General features: G+C 50.4%; 1 long non-coding RNA gene across 1 annotated transcript; it reads left to right on the top strand.

The window, feature by feature from the left end:
• The first annotated feature begins 708 nt into the window (after positions 1 to 708).
• LOC147645982 (uncharacterized) lies at positions 709 to 18,208 on the top strand. The gene is made up of 10 exons (XR_015282028.1): positions 709 to 3,228; positions 3,323 to 3,556; positions 3,848 to 6,376; positions 6,471 to 6,704; positions 6,996 to 9,530; positions 9,625 to 9,858; positions 10,150 to 12,684; positions 12,779 to 13,012; positions 13,304 to 16,160; positions 16,452 to 18,208. It is a non-coding gene; the product is annotated as an uncharacterized LOC147645982 (long non-coding RNA).
• The last annotated feature ends 582 nt before the right edge of the window (positions 18,209 to 18,790 follow it).

Below are 18,790 nucleotides of genomic sequence, written 5' to 3'. Positions count from 1 at the left end.
CCTGATTCCCCCAGCAGTCCCCAAAGCTCCCCCATCGCTTGGATTTTGCTCTCCATCCCTGCAGGATGTCTGCATTTGTTCCAAAAGAGGTATGGTGCTATTCCACGGAGGCGGACACCTCGCAGCTGCCCGGCTGGGCTGGAGCTCTGTGGGACAGGCTGGGAAATTTTGCTACCTCTGCAGGCTGGCACAGACGGAGAGGAGGAGACGGACGTCGATACACAGACTGATAGAGAAGAAGCCATGGAAGTGGACGGAGAGGATAGTGGAGAGGAAGAGATGGATGTGGATATGTACGAGACAGAGGAAGAGATGGAGGTGGAAACGAAAGATTCTATTGAAGAGATGGATATTGATCTAAAAGACAAGGAGGAAGACATGGTCTTGGGATGAAGACCGATGCCAGCAGCAGAACAGGCAGGTGCTCCCCACAGGCAGAGTGGGGCCCCTGCTGCCAGCCTGGGGCCGGGCTGGGCACTTCCTGCTCAGGGACACGCTAGCCCATGCACTGGATTCTGCTGGCCATCCCTGGCCTGGCCTGGGCTTGCTGTGGGCCACACAAGCCCTGTTCCAGTGCCTGGGCCACAGCCCCCAGCCAGGCTCCCTTCTGGCAGCAGAGTCCCACTGGGCCAGTGTCCCAGCCCGGCAGCACATGGAACACCCTTCCGTGCCTGACTGCACTGACCGTGCTACTTGTTTTTCTTCCAGGACTTAAGGACATCACAGACACAGATGCCACCCTGCTGTACATGCGTTTTACAGTTGTTGTGTTCAGGATAGAGGTTTTAGAGTTTGTTTAAGTTGTCTGTAAATACGTTTCATAGAGTTTTGTTAGAGCTGTTCTCAGGTAAATAGGTTCTATAGTTTGTTGTTGTTGTTGTTGTTACCAATATTCTTACAGTGTAAATATGTGGTGTAGTTCATTCTTGTTCCTTTTCTTCTACAGATAAACAGTCTTTGATTTTCACACCCCAGTTCTCTTTGCATTTTCCTCGGGCACATTTGCAAAGCTGTGGGTTCTTTCGGGAACAATGTTTGCAGGACTCTAAAAAGAGTATCAAAACCGCTCTGCCACACTCTCCGCTGCTGCTGCTGCCCCAAAAAGCACTGGCTGGCTTTGCTCACACAATCACAGTTGTGGTGGCATTTCTACCACACCACAGGACAGCGATGTTTTCCCTCTTCTCCTGGAAATACCTACAGCACTTGTGGGTAGCAAGGCAAACATGAGCCTCTTCTAGTGGCCCTTGAAATTGGACATGTGAAATGAGGCACACAAAGCCACAGGCCAGCTGAACCTGGCATCTCTGAATGGGTCTTTACATTCTTCCCAGGAAGATGAATGGCAATCACTATTTTGGCAGGGAGGAAAGTGCATCAGCTAGCAATTTGCTGTAGAAAATGTGCTTTCTGCTCCTCTCACAGCCAAAACTCCTACCCATTTCTTGGAAGTCCTTCTTAGATAAGGACCGTGTTCAACTGAGTGACAGTGAAGCCAAATGGCAATGCCGCAATCAATTGTCCTGTACACAATCTCCTTCATCCACGTGGAAGGTTACTCACGGGCACACAAGAGGACGGAAGAAACCCAAATGCATTGTTGGACATCATAAAGTCAGACGTGTTGAGGGATGAAGAAATCTTGCAGAGATATGGAAAGCTGCCCTGAAAACCCAGTTCGGGGAGAGCCTGAGCTCTTTTGTGCTTCTAGGCCTGAAGATGCTCAGCGCCTTTCCCAGATGCTCAGCAGGCAGTAGGATTGTGCCTGAATCTGGCTCTGGAAATGCCAGTGCCTCAACTGAGAGCTGTGGCAATGATTTCCATTGCATGGAGAGGGGCCACAGTCCTGCAAGAGTCTTTCAGCAGAGCAAACAGCAGCCTGGAGGGTGGGCAGTGCTCCATCTGGACCACTGCATGCTCATCCTTCACCACAATGCAGAGCTGCCATGGATCACTTTTTCCATTTCTGCTGTTGGATATGTTTTGGAGAAGTTGTTCTAGGTGGCTTTGGATGGTGATCCAAGTAGGAAGCAGCCATTCGCCTGCTGTGATATCCTTACAACTAGTCCTAACTTCTCATTGCCTTTGGTTTGATTGGGGGTGTTTTATCTGTTTGTTTGATTGGTTTCTTTGGGTTGGTTTCTTTGTGTTTTTCTCTCTTTTGCTTGGAGTTTCTTTTCCTTTTTTAGAAATGACTGGTGAAGTTGGCACAACCAAACTCCAGAAAACGTAAAGCAGGCTTGACTTTCCAGAAATTGCTTTTGGCTGGCTTTAGCTGCATTCCCCAGGATCACGATCAGCAGTAGATATTTGCAGGTTTTGCTCTGCATCCTCAGCCTGCCCAGATGTTGTTCAGTGTTTCAGCAGTGGAGAAGACGATGGATATTTTGCTAAACCTCCTTTCAAACAACAAAACTTGGGTTAGCACGACAGAAAAGAAGAGAAGAAAATCCTCGCCAGTTAGAACAGAGCCAGAGTCCCACCATTTCCCCCTCCACTTCTCTTTCTTTTCTACATTTAGAGGTAAAGCTTCCATCTCCAAAAGCTTCCATCTCTCACTTCCTGATGTAGCCATTTGCTACCCTTTAGCCTTGACTGCCACGCATCGGACTGCTGTCCGTGTGGGGCTGGGGATGCTCAGCCTGGAAAGAGAAGGGGGCTGGCGAGGCCTCCCTGCAGCTCTAGGAAAGATGGGCACAGAGAGGAGAAGCCTTTCAATTCCAGGAGTGAGCTTGAAGTTGGATCTAATGAAGCTGCTCTTTTCCACTCAGGCTGCTGGGCCACTGGCCCAGGCTGTGCACAGAGGCTGGGGATGCTCCATCCTTGGCAACATCCAAGGCCAGCTGGGAGCGGGGCTCTGAGCAACCTATTCTGGGCGAAGATTGCTCCGCTTGGAACAAGATGGTCTTTAGGGTCCCTTCCAAGCCCAAGCACCCAGGGATTCCATCATTCATTCTACGGTCTCCGTTGTCCACTTCAGCCTGGGCCTCAACTCCTGGCGGTGATGTCACAGTGCACGCTCCAGCTAGAACTTCCAGCATCCAGCAACGGCCACAACACAACCCTTGGCTCCTTGTGCCAGCACGCTCTTCATTCACCCTGCTCCAAGCCTACCCCTGTCACCTTGTTGCCACCTGCTCCCTGATTCCCCCAGCAGTCCCCAAAGCTCCCCATCGCTTGGATTTTGCTCTCCATCCCTGCAGGATGTCTGCATTTGTTCCAAAAGAGGTATGGTGCTATTCCACGGAGGCGGACACCTCGCAGCTGCCTGGCTGGGCTGGAGCTCTGTGGGACAGGCTGGGAAATTTTGCTACCTCTGCAGGCTGGCACAGACGGAGAGGAGGAGACGGACGTCGATACACAGACTGATAGAGAAGAAGCCATGGAAGTGGACGGAGAGGATAGTGGAGAGGAAGAGATGGATGTGGATATGTACGAGACAGAGGAAGAGATGGAGGTGGAAACGAAAGATTCTATTGAAGAGATGGATATTGATCTAAAAGACAAGGAGGAAGACATGGTCTTGGGATGAAGACCGATGCCAGCAGCAGAACAGGCAGGTGCTCCCCACAGGCAGAGTGGGGCCCCTGCTGCCAGCCTGGGGCCGGGCTGGGCACTTCCTGCTCAGGGACACGCTAGCCCATGCACTGGATTCTGCTGGCCATCCCTGGCCTGGCCTGGGCTTGCTGTGGGCCACACAAGCCCTGTTCCAGTGCCTGGGCCACAGCCCCCAGCCAGGCTCCCTTCTGGCAGCAGAGTCCCACTGGGCCAGTGTCCCAGCCCGGCAGCACATGGAACACCCTTCCGTGCCTGACTGCACTGACCGTGCTACTTGTTTTTCTTCCAGGACTTAAGGACATCACAGACACAGATGCCACCCTGCTGTACATGCGTTTTACAGTTGTTGTGTTCAGGATAGAGGTTTTAGAGTTTGTTTAAGTTGTCTGTAAATACGTTTCATAGAGTTTTGTTAGAGCTGTTCTCAGGTAAATAGGTTCTATAGTTTGTTGTTGTTGTTGTTGTTGTTGTTGTTACCAATATTCTTACAGTGTAAATATGTGGTGTAGTTCATTCTTGTTCCTTTTCTTCTACAGATAAACAGTCTTTGATTTTCACACCCCAGTTCTCTTTGCATTTTCCTCGGGCACATTTGCAAAGCTGTGGGTTCTTTCGGGAACAATGTTTGCAGGACTCTAAAAAGAGTATCAAAACCGCTCTGCCACACTCTCCGCTGCTGCTGCTGCCCCAAAAAGCACTGGCTGGCTTTGCTCACACAATCACAGTTGTGGTGGCATTTCTACCACACCACAGGACAGCGATGTTTTCCCTCTTCTCCTGGAAATACCTACAGCACTTGTGGGTAGCAAGGCAAACATGAGCCTCTTCTAGTGGCCCTTGAAATTGGACATGTGAAATGAGGCACACAAAGCCACAGGCCAGCTGAACCTGGCATCTCTGAATGGGTCTTTACATTCTTCCCAGGAAGATGAATGGCAATCACTATTTTGGCAGGGAGGAAAGTGCATCAGCTAGCAATTTGCTGTAGAAAATGTGCTTTCTGCTCCTCTCACAGCCAAAACTCCTACCCATTTCTTGGAAGTCCTTCTTAGATAAGGACCGTGTTCAACTGAGTGACAGTGAAGCCAAATGGCAATGCCGCAATCAATTGTCCTGTACACAATCTCCTTCATCCACGTGGAAGGTTACTCACCGGCACACAAGAGGACGGAAGAAACCCAAATGCATCGTTGGACATCATAAAGTCAGACGTGTTGAGGGATGAAGAAATCTTGCAGAGATATGGAAAGCTGCCCTGAAAACCCAGTTCGGGGAGAGCCTGAGCTCTTTTGTGCTTCTAGGCCTGAAGATGCTCAGCGCCTTTCCCAGATGCTCAGCAGGCAGTAGGATTGTGCCTGAATCTGGCTCTGGAAATGCCAGTGCCTCAACTGAGAGCTGTGGCAATGATTTCCATTGCATGGAGAGGGGCCACAGTCCTGCAAGAGTCTTTCAGCAGAGCAAACAGCAGCCTGGAGGGTGGGCAGTGCTGCATCTGGACCACTGCATGCTCATCCTTCACCACAATGCAGAGCTGCCATGGATCACTTTTTCCATTTCTGCTGTTGGATATGTTTTGGAGAAGTTGTTCTAGGTGGCTTTGGATGGTGATCCAAGTAGGAAGCAGCCATTCGCCTGCTGTGATATCTTTACAACTAGTCCTAACTTCTCATTGCCTTTGGTTTGATTGGGGGTGTTTTATCTGTTTGTTTGATTGGTTTCTTTGGGTTGGTTTCTTTGTGTTTTTCTCTCTTTTGCTTGGAGTTTCTTTTCCTTTTTTAGAAATGACTGGTGAAGTTGGCACAAGCAAACTCCAGAAAACGTAAAGCAGGCTTGACTTTCCAGAAATTGCTTTTGGCTGGCTTTAGCTGCATTCCCCAGGATCACGATCAGCAGTAGATATTTGCAGGTTTTGCTCTGCATCCTCAGCCTGCCCAGATGTTGTTCAGTGTTTCAGCAGTGGAGAAGACGATGGATATTTTGCTAAACCTCCTTTCAAACAACAAAACTTGGGTTAGCACGACAGAAAAGAAGAGAAGAAAATCCTCGCCAGTTAGAACAGAGCCAGAGTCCCACCATTTCCCCCTCCACTTCTCTTTCTTTTCTACATTTAGAGGTAAAGCTTCCATCTCCAAAAGCTTCCATCTCTCACTTCCTGATGTAGCCATTTGCTACCCTTTAGCCTTGACTGCCACGCATCGGACTGCTGTCCGTGTGGGGCTGGGGATGCTCAGCCTGGAAAGAGAAGGGGGCTGGCGAGGCCTCCCTGCAGCTCTAGGAAAGATGGGCACAGAGAGGAGAAGCCTTTCAATTCCAGGAGTGAGCTTGAAGTTGGATCTAATGAAGCTGCTCTTTTCCACTCCGGCTGCTGGGCCACTGGCCCAGGCTGTGCACAGAGGCTGGGGATGCTCCATCCTTGGCAACATCCAAGGCCAGCTGGGAGCGGGGCTCTGAGCAACCTATTCTGGGCGAAGATTGCTCCGCTTGGAACAAGATGGTCTTTAGGGTCCCTTCCAAGCCCAAGCACCCAGGGATTCCATCATTCATTCTACGGTCTCCGTTGTCCACTTCAGCCTGGGCCTCAACTCCTGGCGGTGATGTCACAGTGCACGCTCCAGCTAGAACTTCCAGCATCCAGCAACGGCCACAACACAACCCTTGGCTCCTTGTGCCAGCACGCTCTTCATTCACCCTGCTCCAAGCCTACCTCTGTCACCTTGTTGCCACCTGCTCCCTGATTCCCCCAGCAGTCCCCAAAGCTCCCCATCGCTTGGATTTTGCTCTCCATCCCTGCAGGATGTCTGCATTTGTTCCAAAAGAGGTATGGTGCTATTCCACGGAGGCGGACACCTCGCAGCTGCCTGGCTGGGCTGGAGCTCTGTGGGACAGGCTGGGAAATTTTGCTACCTCTGCAGGCTGGCACAGACGGAGAGGAGGAGACGGACGTCGATACACAGACTGATAGAGAAGAAGCCATGGAAGTGGACGGAGAGGATAGTGGAGAGGAAGAGATGGATGTGGATATGTACGAGACAGAGGAAGAGATGGAGGTGGAAACGAAAGATTCTATTGAAGAGATGGATATTGATCTAAAAGACAAGGAGGAAGACATGGTCTTGGGATGAAGACCGATGCCAGCAGCAGAACAGGCAGGTGCTCCCCACAGGCAGAGTGGGGCCCCTGCTGCCAGCCTGGGGCCGGGCTGGGCACTTCCTGCTCAGGGACACGCTAGCCCATGCACTGGATTCTGCTGGCCATCCCTGGCCTGGCCTGGGCTTGCTGTGGGCCACACAAGCCCTGTTCCAGTGCCTGGGCCACAGCCCCCAGCCAGGCTCCCTTCTGGCAGCAGAGTCCCACTGGGCCAGTGTCCCAGCCCGGCAGCACATGGAACACCCTTCCGTGCCTGACTGCACTGACCGTGCTACTTGTTTTTCTTGCAGGACTTAGGGACATCACAGACACAGATGCCACCCTGCTGTACATGCGTTTTACAGTTGTTGTGTTCAGGATAGAGGTTTTAGAGTTTGTTTAAGTTGTCTGTAAATACGTTTCATAGAGTTTTGTTAGAGCTGTTCTCAGGTAAATAGGTTCTATAGTTTGTTGTTGTTGTTGTTGTTGTTGTTGTTGTTGTTACCAATATTCTTACAGTGTAAATATGTGGTGTAGTTCATTCTTGTTCCTTTTCTTCTACAGATAAACAGTCTTTGATTTTCACACCCCAGTTCTCTTTGCATTTTCCTCGGGCACATTTGCAAAGCTGTGGGTTCTTTCGGGAACAATGTTTGCAGGACTCTAAAAAGAGTATCAAAACCGCTCTGCCACACTCTCCGCTGCTGCTGCTGCCCCAAAAAGCACTGGCTGGCTTTGCTCACACAATCACAGTTGTGGTGGCATTTCTACCACACCACAGGACAGCGATGTTTTCCCTCTTCTCCTGGAAATACCTACAGCACTTGTGGGTAGCAAGGCAAACATGAGCCTCTTCTAGTGGCCCTTGAAATTGGACATGTGAAATGAGGCACACAAAGCCACAGGCCAGCTGAACCTGGCATCTCTGAATGGGTCTTTACATTCTTCCCAGGAAGATGAATGGCAATCACTATTTTGGCAGGGAGGAAAGTGCATCAGCTAGCAATTTGCTGTAGAAAATGTGCTTTCTGCTCCTCTCACAGCCAAAACTCCTACCCATTTCTTGGAAGTCCTTCTTAGATAAGGACCGTGTTCAACTGAGTGACAGTGAAGCCAAATGGCAATGCCGCAATCAATTGTCCTGTACACAATCTCCTTCATCCACGTGGAAGGTTACTCACGGGCACACAAGAGGACGGAAGAAACCCAAATGCATCGTTGGACATAATAAAGTCAGACGTGTTGAGGGATGAAGAAATCTTGCAGAGATATGGAAAGCTGCCCTGAAAACCCAGTTCGGGGAGAGCCTGAGCTCTTTTGTGCTTCTAGGCCTGAAGATGCTCAGCGCCTTTCCCAGATGCTCAGCAGGCAGTAGGATTGTGCCTGAATCTGGCTCTGGAAATGCCAGTGCCTCAACTGAGAGCTGTGGCAATGATTTCCATTGCATGGAGAGGGGCCACAGTCCTGCAAGAGTCTTTCAGCAGAGCAAACAGCAGCCTGGAGGGTGGGCAGTGCTGCATCTGGACCACTGCATGCTCATCCTTCACCACAATGCAGAGCTGCCATGGATCACTTTTTCCATTTCTGCTGTTGGATATGTTTTGGAGAAGTTGTTCTAGGTGGCTTTGGATGGTGATCCAAGTAGGAAGCAGCCATTCGCCTGCTGTGATATCCTTACAACTAGTCCTAACTTCTCATTGCCTTTGGTTTGATTGGGGGTGTTTTATCTGTTTGTTTGATTGGTTTCTTTGGGTTGGTTTCTTTGTGTTTTTCTCTCTTTTGCTTGGAGTTTCTTTTCCTTTTTTAGAAATGACTGGTGAAGTTGGCACAACCAAACTCCAGAAAACGTAAAGCAGGCTTGACTTTCCAGAAATTGCTTTTGGCTGGCTTTAGCTGCATTCCCCAGGATCACGATCAGCAGTAGATATTTGCAGGTTTTGCTCTGCATCCTCAGCCTGCCCAGATGTTGTTCAGTGTTTCAGCAGTGGAGAAGACGATGGATATTTTGCTAAACCTCCTTTCAAACAACAAAACTTGGGTTAGCACGACAGAAAAGAAGAGAAGAAAATCCTCGCCAGTTAGAACAGAGCCAGAGTCCCACCATTTCCCCCTCCACTTCTCTTTCTTTTCTACATTTAGAGGTAAAGCTTCCATCTCCAAAAGCTTCCATCTCTCACTTCCTGATGTAGCCATTTGCTACCCTTTAGCCTTGACTGCCACGCATCGGACTGCTGTCCGTGTGGGGCTGGGGATGCTCAGCCTGGAAAGAGAAGGGGGCTGGCGAGGCCTCCCTGCAGCTCTAGGAAAGATGGGCACAGAGAGGAGAAGCCTTTCAACTGCAGGAGTGAGCTTGAAGTTGGATCTAATGAAGCTGCTCTTTTCCACTCCGGCTGCTGGGCCACTGGCCCAGGCTGTGCACAGAGGCTGGGGATGCTCCATCCTTGGCAACATCCAAGGCCAGCTGGGAGCGGGGCTCTGAGCAACCTATTCTGGGCGAAGATTGCTCCGCTTGGAACAAGATGGTCTTTAGGGTCCCTTCCAAGCCCAAGCACCCAGGGATTCCATCATTCATTCTACGGTCTCCGTTGTCCACTTCAGCCTGGGCCTCAACTCCTGGCGGTGATGTCACAGTGCACGCTCCAGCTAGAACTTCCAGCATCCAGCAACGGCCACAACACAACCCTTGGCTCCTTGTGCCAGCACGCTCTTCATTCACCCTGCTCCAAGCCTACCCCTGTCACCTTGTTGCCACCTGCTCCCTGATTCCCCCAGCAGTCCCCAAAGCTCCCCATCGCTTGGATTTTGCTCTCCATCCCTGCAGGATGTCTGCATTTGTTCCAAAAGAGGTATGGTGCTATTCCACGGAGGCGGACACCTCGCAGCTGCCTGGCTGGGCTGGAGCTCTGTGGGACAGGCTGGGAAATTTTGCTACCTCTGCAGGCTGGCACAGACGGAGAGGAGGAGACGGACGTCGATACACAGACTGATAGAGAAGAAGCCATGGAAGTGGACGGAGAGGATACTGGAGAGGAAGAGATGGATGTGGATATGTACGAGACAGAGGAAGAGATGGAGGTGGAAACGAAAGATTATATTGAAGAGATGGATATTGATCTAAAAGACAAGGAGGAAGACATGGTCTTGGGATGAAGACCGATGCCAGCAGCAGAACAGGCAGGTGCTCCCCACAGGCAGAGTGGGGCCCCTGCTGCCAGCCTGGGGCCGGGCTGGGCACTTCCTGCTCAGGGACACGCTAGCCCATGCACTGGATTCTGCTGGCCATCCCTGGCCTGGCCTGGGCTTGCTGTGGGCCACACAAGCCCTGTTCCAGTGCCTGGGCCACAGCCCCCAGCCAGGCTCCCTTCTGGCAGCAGAGTCCCACTGGGCCAGTGTCCCAGCCCGGCAGCACATGGAACACCCTTCCGTGCCTGACTGCACTGACCGTGCTACTTGTTTTTCTTGCAGGACTTAGGGACATCACAGACACAGATGCCACCCTGCTGTACATGCGTTTTACAGTTGTTGTGTTCAGGATAGAGGTTTTAGAGTTTGTTTAAGTTGTCTGTAAATACGTTTCATAGAGTTTTGTTAGAGCTGTTCTCAGGTAAATAGGTTCTATAGTTTGTTGTTGTTGTTGTTGTTGTTGTTGTTGTTGTTACCAATATTCTTACAGTGTAAATATGTGGTGTAGTTCATTCTTGTTCCTTTTCTTCTACAGATAAACAGTCTTTGATTTTCACACCCCAGTTCTCTTTGCATTTTCCTCGGGCACATTTGCAAAGCTGTGGGTTCTTTCGGGAACAATGTTTGCAGGACTCTAAAAAGAGTATCAAAACCGCTCTGCCACACTCTCCGCTGCTGCTGCTGCCCCAAAAAGCACTGGCTGGCTTTGCTCACACAATCACAGTTGTGGTGGCATTTCTACCACACCACAGGACAGCGATGTTTTCCCTCTTCTCCTGGAAATACCTACAGCACTTGTGGGTAGCAAGGCAAACATGAGCCTCTTCTAGTGGCCCTTGAAATTGGACATGTGAAATGAGGCACACAAAGCCACAGGCCAGCTGAACCTGGCATCTCTGAATGGGTCTTTACATTCTTCCCAGGAAGATGAATGGCAATCACTATTTTGGCAGGGAGGAAAGTGCATCAGCTAGCAATTTGCTGTAGAAAATGTGCTTTCTGCTCCTCTCACAGCCAAAACTCCTACCCATTTCTTGGAAGTCCTTCTTAGATAAGGACCGTGTTCAACTGAGTGACAGTGAAGCCAAATGGCAATGCCGCAATCAATTGTCCTGTACACAATCTCCTTCATCCACGTGGAAGGTTACTCACGGGCACACAAGAGGACGGAAGAAACCCAAATGCATCGTTGGACATCATAAAGTCAGACGTGTTGAGGGATGAAGAAATCTTGCAGAGATATGGAAAGCTGCCCTGAAAACCCAGTTCGGGGAGAGCCTGAGCTCTTTTGTGCTTCTAGGCCTGAAGATGCTCAGCGCCTTTCCCAGATGCTCAGCAGGCAGTAGGATTGTGCCTGAATCTGGCTCTGGAAATGCCAGTGCCTCAACTGAGAGCTGTGGCAATGATTTCCATTGCATGGAGAGGGGCCACAGTCCTGCAAGAGTCTTTCAGCAGAGCAAACAGCAGCCTGGAGGGTGGGCAGTGCTGCATCTGGACCACTGCATGCTCATCCTTCACCACAATGCAGAGCTGCCATGGATCACTTTTTCCATTTCTGCTGTTGGATATGTTTTGGAGAAGTTGTTCTAGGTGGCTTTGGATGGTGATCCAAGTAGGAAGCAGCCATTCGCCTGCTGTGATATCCTTACAACTAGTCCTAACTTCTCATTGCCTTTGGTTTGATTGGGGGTGTTTTATCTGTTTGTTTGATTGGTTTCTTTGGGTTGGTTTCTTTGTGTTTTTCTCTCTTTTGCTTGGAGTTTCTTTTCCTTTTTTAGAAATGACTGGTGAAGTTGGCACAACCAAACTCCAGAAAACGTAAAGCAGGCTTGACTTTCCAGAAATTGCTTTTGGCTGGCTTTAGCTGCATTCCCCAGGATCACGATCAGCAGTAGATATTTGCAGGTTTTGCTCTGCATCCTCAGCCTGCCCAGATGTTGTTCAGTGTTTCAGCAGTGGAGAAGACGATGGATATTTTGCTAAACCTCCTTTCAAACAACAAAACTTGGGTTAGCACGACAGAAAAGAAGAGAAGAAAATCCTCGCCAGTTAGAACAGAGCCAGAGTCCCACCATTTCCCCCTCCACTTCTCTTTCTTTTCTACATTTAGAGGTAAAGCTTCCATCTCCAAAAGCTTCCATCTCTCACTTCCTGATGTAGCCATTTGCTACCCTTTAGCCTTGACTGCCACGCATCGGACTGCTGTCCGTGTGGGGCTGGGGATGCTCAGCCTGGAAAGAGAAGGGGGCTGGCGAGGCCTCCCTGCAGCTCTAGGAAAGATGGGCACAGAGAGGAGAAGCCTTTCAACTGCAGGAGTGAGCTTGAAGTTGGATCTAATGAAGCTGCTCTTTTCCACTCCGGCTGCTGGGCCACTGGCCCAGGCTGTGCACAGAGGCTGGGGATGCTCCATCCTTGGCAACATCCAAGGCCAGCTGGGAGCGGGGCTCTGAGCAACCTATTCTGGGCGAAGATTGCTCCGCTTGGAACAAGATGGTCTTTAGGGTCCCTTCCAAGCCCAAGCACCCAGGGATTCCATCATTCATTCTACGGTCTCCGTTGTCCACTTCAGCCTGGGCCTCAACTCCTGGCGGTGATGTCACAGTGCACGCTCCAGCTAGAACTTCCAGCATCCAGCAACGGCCACAACACAACCCTTGGCTCCTTGTGCCAGCACGCTCTTCATTCACCCTGCTCCAAGCCTACCCCTGTCACCTTGTTGCCACCTGCTCCCTGATTCCCCCAGCAGTCCCCAAAGCTCCCCATCGCTTGGATTTTGCTCTCCATCCCTGCAGGATGTCTGCATTTGTTCCAAAAGAGGTATGGTGCTATTCCACGGAGGCGGACACCTCGCAGCTGCCTGGCTGGGCTGGAGCTCTGTGGGACAGGCTGGGAAATTTTGCTACCTCTGCAGGCTGGCACAGACGGAGAGGAGGAGACGGACGTCGATACACAGACTGATAGAGAAGAAGCCATGGAAGTGGACGGAGAGGATACTGGAGAGGAAGAGATGGATGTGGATATGTACGAGACAGAGGAAGAGATGGAGGTGGAAACGAAAGATTCTATTGAAGAGATGGATATTGATCTAAAAGACAAGGAGGAAGACATGGTCTTGGGATGAAGACCGATGCCAGCAGCAGAACAGGCAGGTGCTCCCCACAGGCAGAGTGGGGCCCCTGCTGCCAGCCTGGGGCCGGGCTGGGCACTTCCTGCTCAGGGACACGCTAGCCCATGCACTGGATTCTGCTGGCCATCCCTGGCCTGGCCTGGGCTTGCTGTGGGCCACACAAGCCCTGTTCCAGTGCCTGGGCCACAGCCCCCAGCCAGGCTCCCTTCTGGCAGCAGAGTCCCACTGGGCCAGTGTCCCAGCCCGGCAGCACATGGAACACCCTTCCGTGCCTGACTGCACTGACCGTGCTACTTGTTTTTCTTGCAGGACTTAGGGACATCACAGACACAGATGCCACCCTGCTGTACATGCGTTTTACAGTTGTTGTGTTCAGGATAGAGGTTTTAGAGTTTGTTTAAGTTGTCTGTAAATACGTTTCATAGAGTTTTGTTAGAGCTGTTCTCAGGTAAATAGGTTCTATAGTTTGTTGTTGTTGTTGTTGTTGTTGTTGTTACCAATATTCTTACAGTGTAAATATGTGGTGTAGTTCATTCTTGTTCCTTTTCTTCTACAGATAAACAGTCTTTGATTTTCACACCCCAGTTCTCTTTGCATTTTCCTCGGGCACATTTGCAAAGCTGTGGGTTCTTTCGGGAACAATGTTTGCAGGACTCTAAAAAGAGTATCAAAACCGCTCTGCCACACTCTCCGCTGCTGCTGCTGCCCCAAAAAGCACTGGCTGGCTTTGCTCACACAATCACAGTTGTGGTGGCATTTCTACCACACCACAGGACAGCGATGTTTTCCCTCTTCTCCTGGAAATACCTACAGCACTTGTGGGTAGCAAGGCAAACATGAGCCTCTTCTAGTGGCCCTTGAAATTGGACATGTGAAATGAGGCACACAAAGCCACAGGCCAGCTGAACCTGGCATCTCTGAATGGGTCTTTACATTCTTCCCAGGAAGATGAATGGCAATCACTATTTTGGCAGGGAGGAAAGTGCATCAGCTAGCAATTTGCTGTAGAAAATGTGCTTTCTGCTCCTCTCACAGCCAAAACTCCTACCCATTTCTTGGAAGTCCTTCTTAGATAAGGACCGTGTTCAACTGAGTGACAGTGAAGCCAAATGGCAATGCCGCAATCAATTGTCCTGTACACAATCTCCTTCATCCACGTGGAAGGTTACTCACGGGCACACAAGAGGACGGAAGAAACCCAAATGCATCGTTGGACATCATAAAGTCAGACGTGTTGAGGGATGAAGAAATCTTGCAGAGATATGGAAAGCTGCCCTGAAAACCCAGTTCGGGGAGAGCCTGAGCTCTTTTGTGCTTCTAGGCCTGAAGATGCTCAGCGCCTTTCCCAGATGCTCAGCAGGCAGTAGGATTGTGCCTGAATCTGGCTCTGGAAATGCCAGTGCCTCAACTGAGAGCTGTGGCAATGATTTCCATTGCATGGAGAGGGGCCACAGTCCTGCAAGAGTCTTTCAGCAGAGCAAACAGCAGCCTGGAGGGTGGGCAGTGCTGCATCTGGACCACTGCATGCTCATCCTTCACCACAATGCAGAGCTGCCATGGATCACTTTTTCCATTTCTGCTGTTGGATATGTTTTGGAGAAGTTGTTCTAGGTGGCTTTGGATGGTGATCCAAGTAGGAAGCAGCCATTCGCCTGCTGTGATATCTTTACAACTAGTCCTAACTTCTCATTGCCTTTGGTTTGATTGGGGGTGTTTTATCTGTTTGTTTGATTGGTTTCTTTGGGTTGGTTTCTTTGTGTTTTTCTCTCTTTTGCTTGGAGTTTCTTTTCCTTTTTTAGAAATGACTGGTGAAGTTGGCACAACCAAACTCCAGAAAACGTAAAGCAGGCTTGACTTTCCAGAAATTGCTTTTGGCTGGCTTTAGCTGCATTCCCCAGGATCACGATCAGCAGTAGATATTTGCAGGTTTTGCTCTGCATCCTCAGCCTGCCCAGATGTTGTTCAGTGTTTCAGCAGTGGAGAAGACGATGGATATTTTGCTAAACCTCCTTTCAAACAACAAAACTTGGGTTAGCACGACAGAAAAGAAGAGAAGAAAATCCTCGCCAGTTAGAACAGAGCCAGAGTCCCACCATTTCCCCCTCCACTTCTCTTTCTTTTCTACATTTAGAGGTAAAGCTTCCATCTCCAAAAGCTTCCATCTCTCACTTCCTGATGTAGCCATTTGCTACCCTTTAGCCTTGACTGCCACGCATCGGACTGCTGTCCGTGTGGGGCTGGGGATGCTCAGCCTGGAAAGAGAAGGGGGCTGGCGAGGCCTCCCTGCAGCTCTAGGAAAGATGGGCACAGAGAGGAGAAGCCTTTCAACTGCAGGAGTGAGCTTGAAGTTGGATCTAATGAAGCTGCTCTTTTCCACTCAGGCTGCTGGGCCACTGGCCCAGGCTGTGCACAGAGGCTGGGGATGCTCCATCCTTGGCAACATCCAAGGCCAGCTGGGAGCGGGGCTCTGAGCAACCTATTCTGGGCGAAGATTGCTCCGCTTGGAACAAGATGGTCTTTAGGGTCCCTTCCAAGCCCAAGCACCCAGGGATTCCATCATTCATTCTACGGTCTCCGTTGTCCACTTCAGCCTGGGCCTCAACTCCTGGCGGTGATGTCACAGTGCACGCTCCAGCTAGAACTTCCACCATCCAGCAACGGCCACAACACAACCCTTGGCTCCTTGTGCCAGCACGCTCTTCATTCACCCTGCTCCAAGCCTACCCCTGTCACCTTGTTGCCACCTGCTCCCTGATTCCCCCAGCAGTCCCCAAAGCTCCCCATCGCTTGGATTTTGCTCTCCATCCCTGCAGGATGTCTGCATTTGTTCCAAAAGAGGTATGGTGCTATTCCACGGAGGCGGACACCTCGCAGCTGCCTGGCTGGGCTGGAGCTCTGTGGGACAGGCTGGGAAATTTTGCTACCTCTGCAGGCTGGCACAGACGGAGAGGAGGAGACGGACGTCGATACACAGACTGATAGAGAAGAAGCCATGGAAGTGGACGGAGAGGATAGTGGAGAGGTAGAGATGGATGTGGATATGTACGAGACAGAGGAAGAGATGGAGGTGGAAACGAAAGATTCTATTGAAGAGATGGATATTGATCTAAAAGACAAGGAGGAAGACATGGTCTTGGGATGAAGACCGATGCCAGCAGCAGAACAGGCAGGTGCTCCCCACAGGCAGAGTGGGGCCCCTGCTGCCAGCCTGGGGCCGGGCTGGGCACTTCCTGCTCAGGGACACGCTAGCCCATGCACTGGATTCTGCTGGCCATCCCTGGCCTGGCCTGGGCTTGCTGTGGGCCACACAAGCCCTGTTCCAGTGCCTGGGCCACAGCCCCCAGCCAGGCTCCCTTCTGGCAGCAGAGTCCCACTGGGCCAGTGTCCCAGCCCGGCAGCACATGGAACACCCTTCCGTGCCTGACTGCACTGACCGTGCTACTTGTTTTTCTTCCAGGACTTAGGGACATCACAGACACAGATGCCACCCTGCTGTACATGCGTTTTACAGTTGTTGTGTTCAGGATAGAGGTTTTAGAGTTTGTTTAAGTTGTCTGTAAATACGTTTCATAGAGTTTTGTTAGAGCTGTTCTCAGGTAAATAGGTTCTATAGTTTGTTGTTGTTGTTGTTGTTGTTGTTGTTGTTGTTACCAATATTCTTACAGTGTAAATATGTGGTGTAGTTCATTCTTGTTCCTTTTCTTCTACAGATAAACAGTCTTTGATTTTCACACCCCAGTTCTCTTTGCATTTTCCTCGGGCACATTTGCAAAGCTGTGGGTTCTTTCGGGAACAATGTTTGCAGGACTCTAAAAAGAGTATCAAAACCGCTCTGCCACACTCTCCGCTGCTGCTGCTGCCCCAAAAAGCACTGGCTGGCTTTGCTCACACAATCACAGTTGTGGTGGCATTTCTACCACACCACAGGACAGCGATGTTTTCCCTCTTCTCCTGGAAATACCTACAGCACTTGTGGGTAGCAAGGCAAACATGAGCCTCTTCTAGTGGCCCTTGAAATTGGACATGTGAAATGAGGCACACAAAGCCACAGGCCAGCTGAACCTGGCATCTCTGAATGGGTCTTTACATTCTTCCCAGGAAGATGAATGGCAATCACTATTTTGGCAGGGAGGAAAGTGCATCAGCTAGCAATTTGCTGTAGAAAATGTGCTTTCTGCTCCTCTCACAGCCAAAACTCCTACCCATTTCTTGGAAGTCCTTCTTAGATAAGGACCGTGTTCAACTGAGTGACAGTGAAGCCAAATGGCAATGCCGCAATCAATTGTCCTGTACACAATCTCCTTCATCCACGTGGAAGGTTACTCACGGGCACACAAGAGGACGGAAGAAACCCAAATGCATCGTTGGACATCATAAAGTCAGACGTGTTGAGGGATGAAGAAATCTTGCAGAGATATGGAAAGCTGCCCTGAAAACCCAGTTCGGGGAGAGCCTGAGCTCTTTTGTGCTTCTAGGCCTGAAGATGCTCAGCGCCTTTCCCAGATGCTCAGCAGGCAGTAGGATTGTGCCTGAATCTGGCTCTGGAAATGCCAGTGCCTCAACTGAGAGCTGTGGCAATGATTTCCATTGCATGGAGAGGGGCCACAGTCCTGCAAGAGTCTTTCAGCAGAGCAAACAGCAGCCTGGAGGGTGGGCAGTGCTGCATCTGGACCACTGCATGCTCATCCTTCACCACAATGCAGAGCTGCCATGGATCACTTTTTCCATTTCTGCTGTTGGATATGTTTTGGAGAAGTTGTTCTAGGTGGCTTTGGATGGTGATCCAAGTAAGAAGCAGCCATTCGCGTGCTGTGATATCCTTACAACTAGTCCTAACTTCTCATTGCCTTTGGTTTGATTGGGGGTGTTTTATCTGTTTGTTTGATTGGTTTCTTTGGGTTGGTTTCTTTGTGTTTTTCTCTCTTTTGCTTGGAGTTTCTTTTCCTTTTTTAGAAATGACTGGTGAAGTTGGCACAACCAAACTCCAGAAAACGTAAAGCAGGCTTGACTTTCCAGAAATTGCTTTTGGCTGGCTTTAGCTGCATTCCCCAGGATCACGATCAGCAGTAGATATTTGCAGGTTTTGCTCTGCATCCTCAGCCTGCCCAGATGTTGTTCAGTGTTTCAGCAGTGGAGAAGACGATGGATATTTTGCTAAACCTCCTTTCAAACAACAAAACTTGGGTTAGCACGACAGAAAAGAAGAGAAGAAAATCCTCGCCAGTTAGAACAGAGCCAGAGTCCCACCATTTCCCCCTCCACTTCTCTTTCTTTTCTACATTTAGAGGTAAAGCTTCCATCTCCAAAAGCTTCCATCTCTCACTTCCTGATGTAGCCATTTGCTACCCTTTAGCCTTGACTGCCACGCATCGGACTGCTGTCCGTGTGGGGCTGGGGATGCTCAGCCTGGAAAGAGAAGGGGGCTGGCGAGGCCTCCCTGCAGCTCTAGGAAAGATGGGCACAGAGAGGAAAAGCCTTTCAATTCCAGGAGTGAGCTTGAAGTTGGATCTAATGAAGTTGCTCTTTTCCACTCCGGCTGCTGGGCCACTGGCCCAGGCTGTGCACAGAGGCTGGGGATGCTCCATCCTTGGCAACATCCAAGGCCAGCTGGGAGCGGGGCTCTGAGCAACCTATTCTGGGCGAAGATTGCTCCGCTTGGAACAAGATGGTCTTTAGGGTCCCTTCCAAGCCCAAGCACCCAGGGATTCCATCATTCATTCTACGGTCTCCGTTGTCCACTTCAGCCTGGGCCTCAACTCCTGGCGGTGATGTCACAGTGCACGCTCCAGCTAGAAC

The sequence above is a fragment of the Cyanistes caeruleus genome, unplaced genomic scaffold, assembly GCF_971803275.1.
Source record: "Cyanistes caeruleus unplaced genomic scaffold, bCyaCae1.hap1.1 HAP1_SCAFFOLD_138, whole genome shotgun sequence".
NCBI classification, from domain to species: Eukaryota; Metazoa; Chordata; class Aves; order Passeriformes; family Paridae; genus Cyanistes; species Cyanistes caeruleus.
This window is presented reverse-complemented; position numbering and strand designations above follow the sequence as displayed.